This window comes from Elephas maximus, chromosome 1 (assembly GCF_024166365.1).
Source record: "Elephas maximus indicus isolate mEleMax1 chromosome 1, mEleMax1 primary haplotype, whole genome shotgun sequence".
NCBI lineage: Eukaryota > Metazoa > Chordata > Mammalia > Proboscidea > Elephantidae > Elephas > Elephas maximus.
The window spans coordinates 243615673-243632037 of NC_064819.1; the positions used below are offsets into that span (position 1 = coordinate 243615673).

General features: G+C 47.3%; 1 protein-coding gene across 3 annotated transcripts in view; it reads left to right on the forward strand.

Annotated features, from left to right (window-relative positions):
* The first annotated feature begins 809 nt into the window (after window positions 1–809).
* The window catches only part of FAM120B (family with sequence similarity 120B), a 74001-nt gene continuing 58445 nt past the window's right edge, over window positions 810–16365 (forward strand). For all 3 annotated transcript variants that reach the window (XM_049906005.1, XM_049906015.1, XM_049906024.1), the window contains exon 1: window positions 810–915. The gene's annotated coding sequence lies outside the window, so the exon portion shown is untranslated. The remainder of the gene's footprint in view (window positions 916–16365) is intronic.

Sequence of the window (16365 nt, forward strand, 5' to 3'; positions counted from 1 at the left end):
ATAGTGCAGGACCAGGCAGTGTTTCATTTTGTTGTGCATAGGGTCAGGTTGCACAGTGGTTAATGACTGGGCTGCTAACAAAAAGGTTGGTGGTTGGAACCCACCAGCCGCTCCATGGGAGAAGAGACCTGGTGGTCTGCTCCCTCAAATATTACAGCCAGGAAAACCCGATGGCTCAGTTCTACTCTGTCACGTGGGGTCAGTATGAGTAGGAATCGACTTAATGACAACTTTTTTTTTGGATGGGCCAACCACTCTGTCTTCTGTCAGCCCTTTCTTGTGTTTCATAAAGCCTCAACAATGGCAATGCCATTATTATCCGAACTTTAAAGATAAGGCGACTGAGGGTACAGCGGTACCACGACTGGCACAGCTCTTCACCACCAAGAAGCCCACGTCCCACCATCCCACTTCCCCGTTTTTATTCCCCGCCCCAAGCTTCTCATGGAAAGACGCAGCGGCTCGTTCAACTGGTCTTAAACCTTTCGTCTAGCCACGGCCTTCCACTTCCGGTTAGAAAAAGTTTTTATTTACGAGCCAGACTGCGGGTGGTCACGAGGAATTCTTTGCAAAACCGTGGTATCCCATTCATTCACCCCAAACTTCTGCCGCGGGGCACCGAGCAGTTGCTGGGGCAACGCGACCAGCGCGCCTCCGCCCATCATGCCCCCTTGCCTCTGGGGCCCTCCCGCGCCTGCGCAAGTCGGTCTTCCTGCGCCTCCGGTCTTTCCCGCGCCTGCGCACGGCGAGGCTGCCCGAGCCGCCGTTCCTTCCCGCGCCTGCGCACGGCGAGGCTGCCCGAGCGGAAGCGGAAGCGTAGGGGGCTACGCAGGCGGGGGAGACGGGGACGAGGACGAGGACGAGGACGACGACGGCTGCGGCGGCGGCGGGTCCCAGCTGTGGCTACGTCTCTAGGTAGGGCTGGCCAAGCAGACCCTCCTGTCATTGTCTCCGCGCTGCCCTTTCCATCGCATATGGCTGTCACATCACCCGCGGTGGGACCCGCTCACCTGGCTCGGTGCTGGCTCTTCGGGCCGCGCCGTCCCGGCTCACCCCTAGCCAAGGTCCCATCGCCACGTCGTTTCTGCCTTTCCCTGCAGCTGCGACGCCACATCTTCATCCTGACCGCTATCCCGGCTGTGACGTCATATCAGCTTGGAGCTGACCCCAGCTGTGACGTCACATCTCCAGCCTGACCCCAGCTGTGACGCCTCGTAATTTCCACCCTGCTTTCCATCCCTATTTCAGCTGTGATGTCACATCACTGTCCCAACCCCCTGCACTGCCGTCGCTTCTCACCAGTGTCTCCCCTGACCCCGTCAATGCCATGAACACTGGTCTAGTGTTAGTGGGTCCCACCCTTCCCGAAGAGGTGTGCTTCTTGCCTGTGTGTGTGCTTTAGACCCGTGGTCACTTAAGGGTGCCGAGCTACATGACTTCTGTGATTGTCCCCAGAGCTGTTCCTTTGGCCTCTGCGTGTGCATCTCAGAACTGGTGTGTGTGTGTCTGTCTGTGTCTCACCTTGTCTGGGCTGTCCCTGAATCAGTCCCAGCACCTAGCAAATTGTGGGCCTTCGGGATACAGAGGTGGAAGACAGGGTTCCTTGCCAGGGAAGAGCCTATAGACAGGCAAAAGGCAACTTAAGAGACAAAGCTACGTGCCAGGGCAGAGTTGTTGGCTGAGTTAGCTAGGTGTCCCCAGAGGTGGAGTGTGGGCTGTTTTGAAAGGTAGGAGTTGGAGGTAAGACCATCAAGAGCCCCTTCCTGGCAGAGGAGCAGAGAGTTTCATTCAGGAGGGCTTGAGGCAGTTGGCTAATTGGGAGCTAGGAGCCGCTGGGCGTCACTGAGACAAGATGGTTAGGGACGGGGAATGTCAGGAACCTGAAGAGGACTTGGAGCAAAGAGGTGATGGGATCCTATTGTGGTGGAATAAAAGGAGCTGGACAGGTGTGGGGTGATGTTGGTATGGTTTGACACCACAGAGGACATAGGAGGGCTCTTGGGGTAGTCCAGGCAGAAGTTTCAGAGCTGGAAACCTGGGCATAGCAATGGCGAGGAAGTTCATGGGAGTTAAGGAGGTGAGATGGTGGAGTCCAGTGACAGCCAGGGCTTGGCGTGAGCACCAGAGTAGATGGTTCAGAGAGTGAGAGACGCAGATCAGGGTAAGTGTGGTGCGCTCGACTTCTCGCCCCTCACCTCCCAGTGGATTCAGGTGTCCGGCTGTCACCTGTCATGCATTCCACCACCCACCCTGACTTGTGCCTTCTTCTGTTTGGACCACCCTGTGTCACTCCTGGGCCATGCTCTTCTCCCTGTCACTGACACTGCTGCTAGGACCCGCCCCACCCACCTTCACTCTTTCTCTGTGTGTTTCTTCAGCACCCCATCTCTGCCGTTGCAGTCTGAACTCCCTCCAGGACGAGTTTCTCAGCCCTGCCCATCTTGCAGTCTCTGAATCCTAATTCTGCCTTCCTTCTTGGTGTGCTCTTGACGAGCACTGACAGCACCATAGCTGGGCTAGGCCCTCACTATTCATCTCTGACAGATGAACTTTCCTGACTATCCTGCCTCAGCTTCCTCAGTTAATTTATAGCTGCCTTGTCTTCTGTACACACTGAGGTGTCCACTAGCCTCAGGTCCACTGTTTTCTCATCCAGACATGGAGTGGTGGCACTTGGAGGGCACTGCTGGTTTTAGCACGCCAAGATCCTTCCCGATGCCTGAACCTGAGCCCGGTACCACTTGTGGGGGCAGATTTACCTCAAAGCTCCAGGGTCCTCACTTCCATGGGCCCTTCCAAGGCCCTGGGAAGGACCTTTTTAAAAAGAGGGAGCCCACATTGTATAAGTTCCAGGGCTACAAATACTGAATCCCTACAAACCAGCCACTTGCATCCTGCTATCTTGGGGTTTGTGGTGTTCTTCAGGATGCTCCCCAACACCTTTGCCCCTTCCTCATCTGTGTGCATGGGCTCTTGAGCCTGGGGGAGAGAGTACCAACGCATGGAACTGACCAAGGCCAGCCTTTCCTTCACCTTCACTTTGCTGTAGTGTCGAGGAGGAGGGAGGCACCAGATTCCACACACTGCATGTTGGGAGACCCTCTATGACTCCTTTGTTGGAAGGTTAAATGGGGGCCGTTAGATTTACTTCACTGCCGGGTGCCACCTCCTGTAAGAAAAGGCAATGGTGAGAGGAAAGTCTGCCTAATTGAGACCATAAAAGGAACTCTTATCTCCATGGAAACCAGGGTTAGCCACTGGAAACCCCTCAGAGGAATTCACTGGACCATTTCTCTCATTACTCTGAAAATGAGGCCACTCTAATGCTGTCAATTATTTTTATATAGCCTTATAAGAAGTATAAAACAACCTTTTATTTTAATTTACTTTTAGACATCTGTTTCTTTGTGAGGTGTTCCGTTGGAAATTCAGATATTTAAAGCAGGTTATTTAAAGTTTAAACTACACAAACACGATAAGGCATTTCTAAAGGACTTTATGGTAGTTGTTTAAAACCCACCAAATTTGAGAGGTAAACCATTATCTTATTTTTACAGATAGGGAAATCTTTGACGTACAAGGAGGTTAAATGACTTGTCTTCAGTCACGCAGTAAATCCGGGCCATTGCTGGCCCAGAAAGCCAGTCCCTTAGCCTCCCTTCCTCGTAAACAAATTTTACTCAGTAAAGAAGAATATTTAGGTTAGTCTTTATGATGTTGTTGTCAGTTGCCCTTGAATCAATTCCGACTCATAGCAACCCTGTGTACAACAGAACAAAACACTGCCCGGTCCTGCCCCATCCTCGCAATTGGTGTTATGCTCGAGCCCGCTGTTGCAGCCACTGTGTTAATCCATCTCACTGAGGGTCTTCCTCTTTTTCTCTGACCTTCTGCTTTACCAAGCATGATGTTGCAGCCACTGTGTTAATCCATCTCACTGAGGGTCTTCCTCTTTTTCGCTGACCTTCTGCTTTACCAAGCATGATGTCCTTTTTCAGGGACTCATCCCTCCTGATAACATGTCCAAAGTATGTGAGACGTAGTCTGGCTATCCTTGCTTCTAAGGAGCATTCTGGCTGTACATCTTCCAAGACAGATTTGTTTGTTGTTTCGGCAGCCCGTGGTATATTCAGTATTCTTCACCAACACTATAATTCGAAGAAGTCAATTCATCTTTGGTCTTCCTTATTCATTGTCCAGCTTTCACGTGCATATGAGGCGTTTGAAAATACCATGGCTTGGGTCAGGCATACCTTAGCCCTTAAAGTGACATCTTTGCTTTTTAACACTTTGAAGAGGTCTTTTGCAGCAGATTTGCCCAATGCAGCGCGTCATTTGATTTTTTGACTGCTGCTTTCATCAGCGTTGACTGTGGATCCGAGTAAGATGAAATCCTTCCTTTACAACTTCAATATTTTATCCATTTATCATAGTATCATACAGTTAGGTGGTTTATTATAGAACACTTAATATAACACAGACTAAATTATATCCTTCAGCATACCTGGCAGCACACACCATGGGTTCATGTATGTTGTTCACAGAACCATTTATGATAAATGCAGGGTTCACCAAACAGCAGGAAAGCAGCTGAACATCCGTGTTTTCTGGATATCCTCTGGTTTTGCCCATTTAATCACCAAAACATCCCTTTTAGGGTGGGGATTTTTCTAAAATAAATTATTTTCTTGCTTTCTTAAATGGAATGTGCTGAACGTGATATAAACTTTCTCTGATGATCTTGAGTAAACATTTTAAATGTGATTTCTTACGTGGTGATGTAAACAGTGATGTTCTTCAGGCTTGTTGAGGCATATACAGCTGTTTCCCGTGTTTGGAGTTTTATTTTTCAGCTTTTTTTAGTTTTTCTGTCTCCCACTCCCCAGTGTCAGCTGTCAGCCCTCTGTACCGTGTACGCCTGCCTAAAGCTGCCCTTTATGTAATCTCTGTTGTGGGCCTGGGAGCCGACTGTCAGACTGAATAGAAAAACAGTGCATAGGCCTGGAAATCTCTTATGAACAATGTGTTTAAGCTTTAATTCGCTAACTTTATTTACACCGCATTTGTTTACTCTGAATTCTGAGTGAGTGAAGCATCACAGGCGTTTTCACAAGTATGCACATGTTTTCCTCGCTTTTCTGTCAAGTGAGGGTGGCTTCATCGTGTGCTTCATCTGTCTCTAGGGATTTCCAGAGCTGCAGTGGGCCAGGGAGAGGCCAAGAATATAGAGTCTTGGCTGCTCACAAAAGCCAGAGCACCTCTTCCATCCCAGCCGTTGTATTTGGTGCAAGCAATTAAAGTGGTCAGTTGCTAACCAAAAAATTAGAGGTTCGAGCTCACCCAGAAGAACCTCAGAAGAAAGGCCTGGTGATGTGCCTCCAAAAGATCAGCCACTGAAAACCCACAGTTCTACTCTGACACACGCAGCAGAGTCAGCTGAATGGGGAGGTTGCGGAGGGCATCATCTGTCTCCTGGTGCTCATGCCACCAGGAGCAGCGGTGGCCACTGGCTGCACCCAGCCTCAGTGGTGTCAGGTAGGGCCGGGACCTGGTGCACAGAGCCTGGAGTAGTGGCTCAGATCTGGGCCTTACCAGACTGCTGTGAACCTCTGGCAGGCTGCATCCTGTAGGTCACTTGTGGTTCCCTCCCACAGTGGAGCCTGAACAGAGCCAGTACTCACTTCCCCATTGTCTTTACACATGGACTTGGGCCAGTGATCCAGTCCCAGCCAGCAGGACCAGGGTGCAGTTGGCCATCGGGCTTCTGGAATGCAGTGTGCTATTTGATAAGTTCTGACACGTGGGAACACTAGTGAACCACCCTCCTTCATCTTCCAGTAACCACTGATCTGCTTTCTTCTTCTCTAACTGACCCTGAGCCTCTCTAACTGACCCTGAGCCTTCACCTCCCTCTCTCAAGATAAGTATCACAGTCACGGTCTTTGCCTTGGCACGAATCTGAGGACAGTGCGCAGTGGATAGACGTCTGCTGGATGGTATGCGAGCTTGGTTGGGCTTAGACCATATGCCCTTAGGGTGTTACTGGGGCCCAGCAGTGGGAGGTGGCCTCTGCATCCCTCCAGTTCTGGATTCTTCCAGGTAGGAAGGGTTTTGGATATTGGGCAGCCAGAATGACCCATGTCCACCACAGCCTCTCTTTTGTCTTCAGTATTGCTTGTCTCCATTCGACCTTCACACTGTGGCTTCTAGGATGCAAACCTGCTCATGTTACCTGTGCAGGAGCCTCAAGAGCTTTGCAGAGACCTTCACGATCTGGTCCCGTCCACTCCAGTCTCGCCTTTTCTCTTCTGACTTTACTCTGAAGTGTATGACTTGACTAATTCATGAGGGATAAGAATCAGGATCATCACAAAGCTAGACCCTGTGAAGCATGTGTCTGTCAGTTTATTGTGCTCTGGGGGCTTGCGTGTTGCTGTGATGCTGGAATCCATGCCACCAGTATTCAGGTACCAGCAGGGTCTCCCATTGCGTACAGGTTTCAGCTGAGGTTCCAGAGTCAGACAGACCAGGGAGAATGGCCCGGCAGTCTACTTCTGAAAAGCATTAGCCAGTGAAAACTTTATGAATAGCAGTGGAACATTGTCTGATATACTGCTGGAAGATGAGCCCCCCAGGTTGGAAGGCACTCAAAAGATGACTGGGGAAGAGCTGCCTCCTCAAAGTAGAGTCAACCTTAATGACTTGGAAGGAGTAAAGCTTTCGGGACGTTCATTTGCTGATGTGGCACGACTCAGAAGAAACAGCTGCAAACATCCATTAATAATTGGAAACTGGAATGTACGAAGTGTGAATCTAGGAAAATTGGAAATCGTCAAAAATGAAATGGAATGCATAAACATCAATATCCTAGGCATTAGTGAGCTGAAATGGGCTGGTGTTGGCAATTCTGAATCAGACAATCATATGGTCTACTATGCCGAGAATGACAACTTGAAGAGGAATGGTGTTGCGTTCATTGTCAAACAGAACATTTCAAGATCTGTCCTGAAATACAACGCTGTCAGTGATAGGATAGTATCCATATGCCTTCAAGGAAGGCCAGTTAATGTGACTATTATTCAAATTTACACACCAACCACTAAGGCCAAAGATGAAGACACTGAAGGTTTTTATCAGCTTCTGCAGTCTGAAATTGATCGAACATATAATCGGGATGCATTGATAATAACTGGTGGTTGGAATGCAAAACTTGGAAACGAAGATGGATCCATAGTTGGAAAATTTGGCGTTGGTGATAGAAACTATGCTGGAGATCACATGATAGAATTTTGCAAGACCAACGACTTCATTGCAACTACCTTTTTTCACCAACATAAACAGTGACTATATGCATGGACCTCGCCAGATGGAATACACAGGAATCAAATCGACTACACCTGTGGAAGGAGACGATGGAAAAGCTCAATATCAGTCAGAACGAGGCCAGGGGCCGACTGTGGAACAGACCGTCAGTTGCTCATATGCACGTTTAAGTTGAAACTGAAGAAAATTACAACAAGTCCACAAGACCCAAAGTATGACCTTGAGTATATTCCACCTGAATTTACAGGCCATCTCAAGAACAGATTTGGCGCATTGAACACTAATGACCGAAGGCCAGATGAGTTCTGGAATGACTTCAAAGGCATCATACATGAAGAAAGTTAAGAGGTCATTTAAAAGACAGGACAGAAAGAAAAGACCCAAAATGGATGTCAGAAGAGACTCTGAAACTTGTTCTTGAACATAGAGCAGCTACAGCAAAAGAAATGATGTAAAAGAGGTGAACAGAAGATTTCAAAGGGCAGCTCGAGAAGACAAAGTAAAATATTATAATGACATGCACAAAGAGCTGGAGATAGAAAACCAAAAAGGAAGAACGTGCTCGGCATTTCTCAAGCTGAAGGAACTAAAGAAAAAATTCAAGCCTTGAGCCACAATAGTGAAGGATTCTATGGGGAAAATATTAAATGATGCAGGAAGCATCAAAGAAGATACCAGAAAGAATTGGTTGGTGTTCAGCCATTTCAAGAGGTAGCGTATGATCAGGAACCGATGGTACTGAAGGAAGAAATCTAAGGTGCACTGAAGGCATTTGGTGAAAAACAAGGCTCCTGGAATTGACGGAATAGCATTGAGATGTTTCAGCAAACGGATTCAGCACTGGAAGTGCTCACTTGTCTATGCTAAAAACTTTGGAAGACAGCTGTCTGGCCAGCCAACTGGAAAAGATCCATATTTATAACTATTTCAAGAAAGTTGATCCAGTCGAACGCGGAAATTATCAAACAATATCATTAATATTACACGCAAGCATAATTTTGCTGAAGGTCATTCAAAAGCGGCTGCAGCAGTACATCAACAGGGAACTGCCAGAAATTCAGGCCGGATTCAGAAGGGGATGTGGAACCAGGGATATCATTGCTGATGTCAGATGGGTCTTGGGTGAAAGCTGAGAATGCCAGAGGGATGTTTACTTTTGTTTTATTGACTGTGCAAAGGCATTCTACTGTGTGGATCATAACAAATTATGGGTAACATTGCAAAGAATGGGAATTCCAGAACACGTAATTGTGCTTATGAGGAACCTGTAACATAGATGAAGAGGCAGTTGTTCAGACAGAAGACGGGCATACTGGATGAAGTTGGGAAAGGTGCTGTGTTAGGGTTGTATCTTTTCACCATACCTGTTCAGTGTGTATGCTGAACAAATAATCCAAGAAGCTGAACTATACGAAGACGGGGCATCAGGATTGGAGGAAGACTCATGCAGATGACACAACCTTGCTTGCTGAAAGTGAAGAGGACTTGAAGCATTTACTGGGGAAGATCAAAGACCACAGCCTTCAATATGGATTACACCTCAACCCAAAGAAAATAAAAATCCTCACAACTGGGCCAATAAGCAGCATCATGATAAATGGATAAAAGATTGAAATTGTCAAGGATTTCATTTTACTTGGATCCACAATCAGCATCCGTGGAAGCAACAGTCAAATCGAAAGACGCGTTGCTTTGGGCAGATCTGCTGCAAAAGGCTTCTTCAAAGTGTTGAAGAGCAAAGATGTCACCTTAAAGACTGAGGTGTGCCTGTCCCAAGCCATGGTATTTTCAGTCGCATCATATGCATGTGAAAGCTGGAGAATGAATAAGGAAGGCCGAAGAAGAATTAACACCTTTGAATTCTGGTGTTCGCAGAGGATATTGAATATACCATGGTGTGCCAAAAGAACGAACAAATCTGTTCTGGAACAAGTACAACCAGGGTGTTCCTTAGAAGCAGGGATGGCAAGACTGCATCATGTTGTTTTGTTGTCAGGAGGGATTAGTCTCTGGAGAAGGACATCATACTTGGTAAAGTACAGGGTCAATGCAAAAGAGGAAGACCCTCAACAAGATGGATTGACACAGTGGTTGCAACAGTGGTCTCAAGCACAGGAACAATTGTGAGCATGGCACATGACTGGGCAGTGTTTCACTCTGTGGTACATAGCGTCACTATGAGTCGGAATCTACTCGATGGCACCTAACAACAACGTAAGGCAAAGTTCACATGCATCTCTGCCCTCCCACTTTTCCATTATTTCTAACGCTGGCCACTCTCCCCGTGGCACTCTCCACTTCTCTCCTGGGTTCAGTAATTCGTTGCAATGCCCACGTGGAACTCACCATACCCACTGTTACGTGGCTTATTAGGGGATTAACAGGCTACAGCTGAGGATCAGAATCAACTTGGAAGTAACAGCATCTCGGTTCAGCATCAGGAGGCACGCGGGCGAGGTCTGGAAGGGTCTCAAAGTGAAGACTGCATTGCTTCTTCAGTGCCTTCAGACCATTCTCAGCTGGCACCACTGCCCTCAGCCAGCAGTCAGCTGGCACAGCTTGCTTCTTTCCGAGGTGGCTGCCTTCTCTGCCAGGAGGGGACCCTACTAGGCTTTTCTGCTGGGCAGACCTCTCTGTGACCGGCTTCCCTGCTGTCGAGTTTGCCACCATCAGGCTTTCTGTTGTCCGGCTCTCTATCATTGACCTCTCTAGCTGGCCCAGCTCATAGCCAGTGCAGCAGTTTTTGCTCCACCACTCTCCGCTCTGCTCTGCTCAGCTCAGCTCAGTTCCCTGAGCTGCTGCTCCCTCAGCAGGGGCTCTCAGCTAACCAGCCCAGCTCTTAGCCAGCAGCTCTCTCAGCTGTGCTTACTTTCAACTTGGTGTGGGAGGATTTTAAGCCTAAGGCCTCCATGTCTCAAAGGACTTAATCTCCTCCCAGTTTTTATCAGCAAGAGGCCCCCCCCCACCAAACCTGTGTGTTTCCACCCTTTATATAATCAGTTACAAGGTGGGGCCTCTGTCACCAGGCCAGAGCCCAGCCTATCCTTAATTACGCAGGAGATGTCAGTCAACCCAGATCTTCTACAAAAGTAACATTCTCTGCTGGCAGAGCCTGCCCCCCCACCCAAAGTAACAAATACTCTGGGGTAGAAAAAACTTGGGAGGTCCCCTAAATTGTTTTCTCAGAGAACTAGGGCAAAGCTAGCAAGTCCTTTGGGCTTGGGGGTTGGGGAGCGGAAATCTAAGTTGTTTTTCCAAAGAACCAAGGCAAAAGTCCTCTTAAAGAAACCCATTGCACCACCTCCTCCCTTAAAACAGGGAGCCCTGCTGATATCCCCCTCCCCCCATTTTTGATGTCTGATGAACAAATTTATAAACAAAATTGCAGTGTATGTTAAACTGCTTAATAACAGATGTTTTAAACATCCCAGAAGCATCCATTTAGAAAAACAAAAAGATACCTTTTGAACTTTGTGAAGTTTTGCATTTCTCATCACTCTTGCTTCCTTTTGTTTGCAGGCTGTCTGCCATTTTCACCTGGCCGTGCTGCCTTCATTAAGGCCTCAGCTTAAGGCTGCTTTCTCCAGCGCCGTCTTTGATCCTTACACTGGGTTCGGTCTCCCTGCTAAGTATTCTCCCTGCACTCTGTACTTTCACATCCTAGCACCCAGTTATGTCCAGGTGATTGTTGCTTGTTGCATGTTTTCACTGCTGAATTGTAAGCTCTTGGAGCCACCCACCCTGCTAGAGCGCTGGGACCCTACTTGCCTTGTTCATAGCATCCAGCACAGAGGTGCTTGATCAATCAGTAAACCAAGCTTATTTTCAAAAAAATTATGTCTTGTTGAGGAGAACTGAGTATTCATGACTTAAAAATAGGTCTATAAATGGTACAGCCCTACTGGAAAAGAATTACCCATAAGTGCTTATACTTTGACTCAGGAATTTCATGTCTAAGATTTATGCCAAGAAAGTAATGAGAGATGTACTCAAAGATTTGTATCCAAGGATGTGGTTCACATTCTTACTCATGGTGTGCAATATGGCAAACAGCCTACGTGTTGAACAGTCGGGTTGGATAACCTATGTCATGTTCACACTGTGCATCCGTTAGAAGCACCACTGTGGGAGAAGACTGATACAGTGACTCTGGAGTACATTCCTTATGTGTTAAGATGTAAAAGCAGACTACAGACGATATGAGCCCCGTTTGTAAAAACAATGAATAATAGAAATAGGCTAAAGTATGTGCTCTAGAACGTTTGAGGTCATTGTGTTTCGAAGATGAGATTTTAGATAGGCGTTTGTGTGTGTGTGCTTTCTTTGAATTTTCTGCAAAGAATGTGGTTCGTTTTTAATCAGTTTTTTTTTATTACAAATAAATACATTCCTGGTATTTTTTAGAAATCTAGCTTGTAAAAATCTTTAGTGAAACTAAAAAAACAAAACCCAATGCTGTCAAGTGGATTCCGCCTCATAGTGACCCTATACGATAGAATAGAACTGCCCCATAGAGTTTCCAAGGAGTGCGTGGTGAATTTGAACTGCCGACCTTTTGGTTAGCAGCTGCACCTCTTAACCACTAGCCCACCAGGGTGTCCTAAATATAGTAAAACCCACTAAAATTTGTATGGCTTTGTTTTAAATTTTGAGATAATTTCAGACTTGACTGGTGTTGGGCTGATTTTACTAAACTTTAGGCAGCTGATAAATACTTAATCAACAAATTTATAACATAGTACAAATAAAACTGCACCGCAACAACATAGGAGGTAGGTCTTACCAACCATTTTCAGGTAAGGAAAATGACGCCTATAGAACTGAGGTTTTTATTAAGTGGGCAGTGAGGACTTGATTTCTCTGTCGGTTTTACTCTGGAGCCTCTCATCAGCAGACAGCGCTGCCCATCGTTCTCTGACTTCTCCATGTGACGTGGCCACAAGGCTCCGCAGTGTGGCACCAGTGATCCTGGCCAGCCGTGTCACGGAGGGTCCTTGGGCCTCTCTGGGGGCACCAGGCCTCCCTGGGTCCAGGCAGCACTGAAGCATGTTCTGGCCTGACTGGCCTCTTGGGGGGCAGCTTTGCAGCAGTCACGGCATGACTCCTGGCTCCTCCACCTGTTGCTTGTCTGTCAGTTGCAAGCAGACACTGTGACCTGTGTGTGGCAGGCCCTGTTCTCACCCCAAAAGTGTCACCTGTTAGGCGCCATCAGTAGGAGGAGAGGAGAAAGGGCAGTCCTTAGATACTCCACACTGAGGCCAGCTGGCGTGTTCCTGTTGTTAGAAAAATGACCCGATGCGTGTCGGCATCGTACCGTGTCAGCATCGTGCTGTGGTCTGACAGTTTTCCCCAGGACGTGTCCCCTCTCCTTCGATGCTTGCTGTTGATTGGTCCCCACACACTGAATCAGGTGCCATTTTGTAGGTTTCTGCCTGTAGGGTCATGGTCTTACTGCCACCTGTGTAGGACAAGGACCAGGTCACCTCCACCTAAGGAGCTGTTTCCTGTCGCCTTTCTGATGGACTCCAAAGGCACCATTGCTGCCTCCAGGCTCCCTTGTTGATTCGTGGTACAAAGGTGTGTTCCCATGTACTCACTTTGTATTTGTATGAGAATTATGTTTTAAACTCTCAGAAGATACACTTTGGCACCACGGAAGTGTTGGGACCTCTGTAGGTGTCCACAGCTGCTCTTCCTGTTAGGCATCCCTGTGGGCACGTGGTCCGTTGTCCTGTCCGTCCACAGTGCTCTGGACGTGTCCCCTCTCACACACCAGGAGCCAAGGCGATCCCCTTTGTTTACATGTGTAAGTGTCTCAGAGTCAGAAAGCTTCTGAACCTCTTTCCTCTTGTCCCCACAGGTGGGTGAAGGCTGTAGGGGAGCTTGAGGCCATTCTCAGGTGTGGGGCGATGTCCTGGGATGGTCGCAGCTGTGCCTGCCTGCCGGGCACTGTGTGGGTTTCCTGTGTCTGTGGTTTGTCCCCAGACTAGTCTTGTCAGCATGAGGGCAGTGACTGTAACACATTTTGCTCTCAATTGGTCTGCGAATTTGATGATTCTTGATTCTCTTTATCCACTCACTCACAGATGTTTCTTGGGCACCTCCGATGCCCAGACCAGGGAAGGTATCGGGGCAATAGTGAACAGTGTCATCAGCCCTGAAGGGCAGCGATTCTGCCTAATGAAACAGAACTTCCCGGTTTCTTGCCAAAGCATCGAACATTCTCTGCATAACCTGTGGGTAGAAAAAATGAAAAACAAACCTGTTCTATATGTTATAAAAATATGTTTACTGGTAGTTCCTCGCTTACGACAGATTCCGTTCAGACAACTCTGTCATGTCGGTTCTGACATAAGTTGAATACTTGTTTATTTTTGTTAGTTTTCATTATCGGTATCGTCATAAATCTGATCTTTGAACATCTGTGAGTGAACATCTGAGAATGATAATGTCAGCAAATTATGCACTGTAGCATTGTATGTAAAAAAAAAAAAACTGAGAGCTCATTGCCGTGGAGTCGATTCTGACTCATAGCGACCCTATAGGACCAAGTAGAACTGCCACACAGGGTTTCCAAGGAGCAGTCAGTGGATTCAAACTGCCAACCTTTTGGTTAGCAGCTAAACACTTAACCACTGCGCCACCAGGGCTCCAACGTTGTGTGTATGAAATACATATTGCTGACGATAAGACGTACTAAAAGCAAACACCCCAGACAGTCCTAAGTGCGGTTCCTGGTAACTCAAATATGTCATCATTCGGGGACCACCTGTGAATGTCCTGTGCGTGGTTTTTGCTGTCATCCTGTAGTAACTACTTTTAGGGAAAGAGAGGCTGTGTATATACTCTCAGCAATAAAAGGCTTAAAACAGAAAAAAATAATCATTTAAAAGGTTTGGTAGCCACATGTGTTTCTCTGGCTTCTTAAACATTCCTTCTCAGGATGCCCCGGAGCAGGATTTGAAGATTGGGGGTTGGGGTGGGGGGGTGTGAGTATTCAGTGCTTTGAAGGTGCTGAGGTAGTGGGGGCACCCATACCACAGCCTGAGCTGCTTTGTGGATGCCGGGAGAGCTCACGGTAATGTAAGACTCCGGAGGTCATTTGTGGTTCAAGACTGAGAAATCAGCAGTGTGAAAGGCAGGAAAAACTGGTACCTGCTTAATTAAAACAGTGAGTTTTTCACCCTTGGGATGAGGAAGGAGGAAAAACATTTGAATAAAGTCAAAGCTGAATAATGCCTGACCTCTTGCAAAATAAAGAGGAGACTGTTCTGAGAAATTCAGTCCTGTCACCTGCAGCTTTAGTAGAAAAATACCTGAAACAAAAATCCGTTTTTATTGGTGAAGAAAGGCACCACCTTGAATGTGACAGGAGCTGGGAGTGGAGGCAGGTTGGGATTGGCCCTCTGCCTGCTGGATCATCTCAAGTTTGAGTGGGCTTCCTCCCCCTGGGGACTGTGGAGCTGAAGTGGGATCTTCTCTCCCAGGGTAGAAACTGAGCCCGGCTCTGCCTCTGGAAGTTTCCAGGTGCTTTTCGAACCTTTGGTCCTTTGACCATCCACAGACCTCACAAGGCCTGCTTAACTCAGCAGTAGGGCATCAGATGGTAGCCTGGGATTTGTGAAATCTAGGTGTTGGGTTTTACCCTTCTAGCCAACCTTCTTCCATGTTGGAGTGGTGTGAGAAAAATCACCATACTTCAGAAAGTAGGGTGACCTTCCTAGACAGGTCCCAGCCAGCCCAGGGTCCTAGTGCAGAACCACCTATGAGAAATAATTGGATTGCGAGCTAGTAACTCAAATACCTGACCTCTGCTTCCAAGAGACACTGTACCAGTAATTGGATTCATGTTTCCCATCATCCGTAGTAACTTCACGAACAGGATTTGCCCAAATTTTAGCATAAAATGTGTGCTCTTTGTTGTGAAGTGCCGTCTAGTCAGTTCTGACTCGTAACAACCCTATGCAGAGCAGAAAGAAATGGTGCCCTGTCCTACACCATCCTCATTATCGTTATTATGCTTGAGCCCATTGTAGTCACCCTGTCAGTCCATCTCATAGAGGGTCTTCCTCTTTTTCATTGACCCACTAGCAAGCATGATGTCCTCCTCTAGGGACGGGCCCCTCCTGATAACATGTGCTCTTTACATCTACACAATTCAGATATATTTTAACTATTAATGTTTGTTAAGCAGATAATCCCGACCTCTATCGTTTGAAGCAAGGTCTGTTAACAGTGAATTCCTGAAGATAACCCTGGGAAGGGCTGTCCCTCAGCCTGATATGTGCTCATGTGCTCTTCTCGTGCAAAGCAGAGGTGGCCTTCTTACCGTTCTTACAGTCAGAACTGGTAGTGGCAAGGGCACTGTCATACGGGGCTGCCATCGACATTGACTCTATGGCCCTGTGGACCATGAGCTGCTGCCCGTGTTCCCAGCTGAAGAGCGGTGTCTCTCTTGCCGTCTGGATGTTAAGGACTTGTTGTTTTGTTTTGATATGTATGTGTGGTGTGTGTGCCGACCATTAGCAAGCACTGTTGACCAGTAATTATCCAATGGCTATCTATTATCATCTAATGAAGTGCAGTACAGTGAATTGCTTTAATATGGCCCTTCTAGCCATGGTCTCATAACTGCCACAAAACGATTAGGTGGGACCATACAAGTAAGAGGCATGGAACCCTTATGGGGATTGGTCAGTTTTGCCATCCTGCTAGGCTTAAAGGGAGCCAATCCCAAAGGTTGGAGGGATTATGTCCCTCAAAAATGTGTGTCAACTTGGCTAGGCCATGATTCCCAGTATTGTGTGATTGTCTACCATTTTGTCATCTGATGTGATTTTCCTATATGTTGTGAATCCTACGTCTATGATGTTGTTGAAGTAGGGTTAGTGACAGTTACGTTAATGAGGCAGGACTCAATCTACAATATTAGGTTGCGTTTTAAGCCGATCTCTTTTGAGATGTAGAAGAGAGAGGCTAGCAGAGAGATATGGGGACCTCATGTCACCAAGAAACAACAGCCAGGAGAATAGCACATCCTTT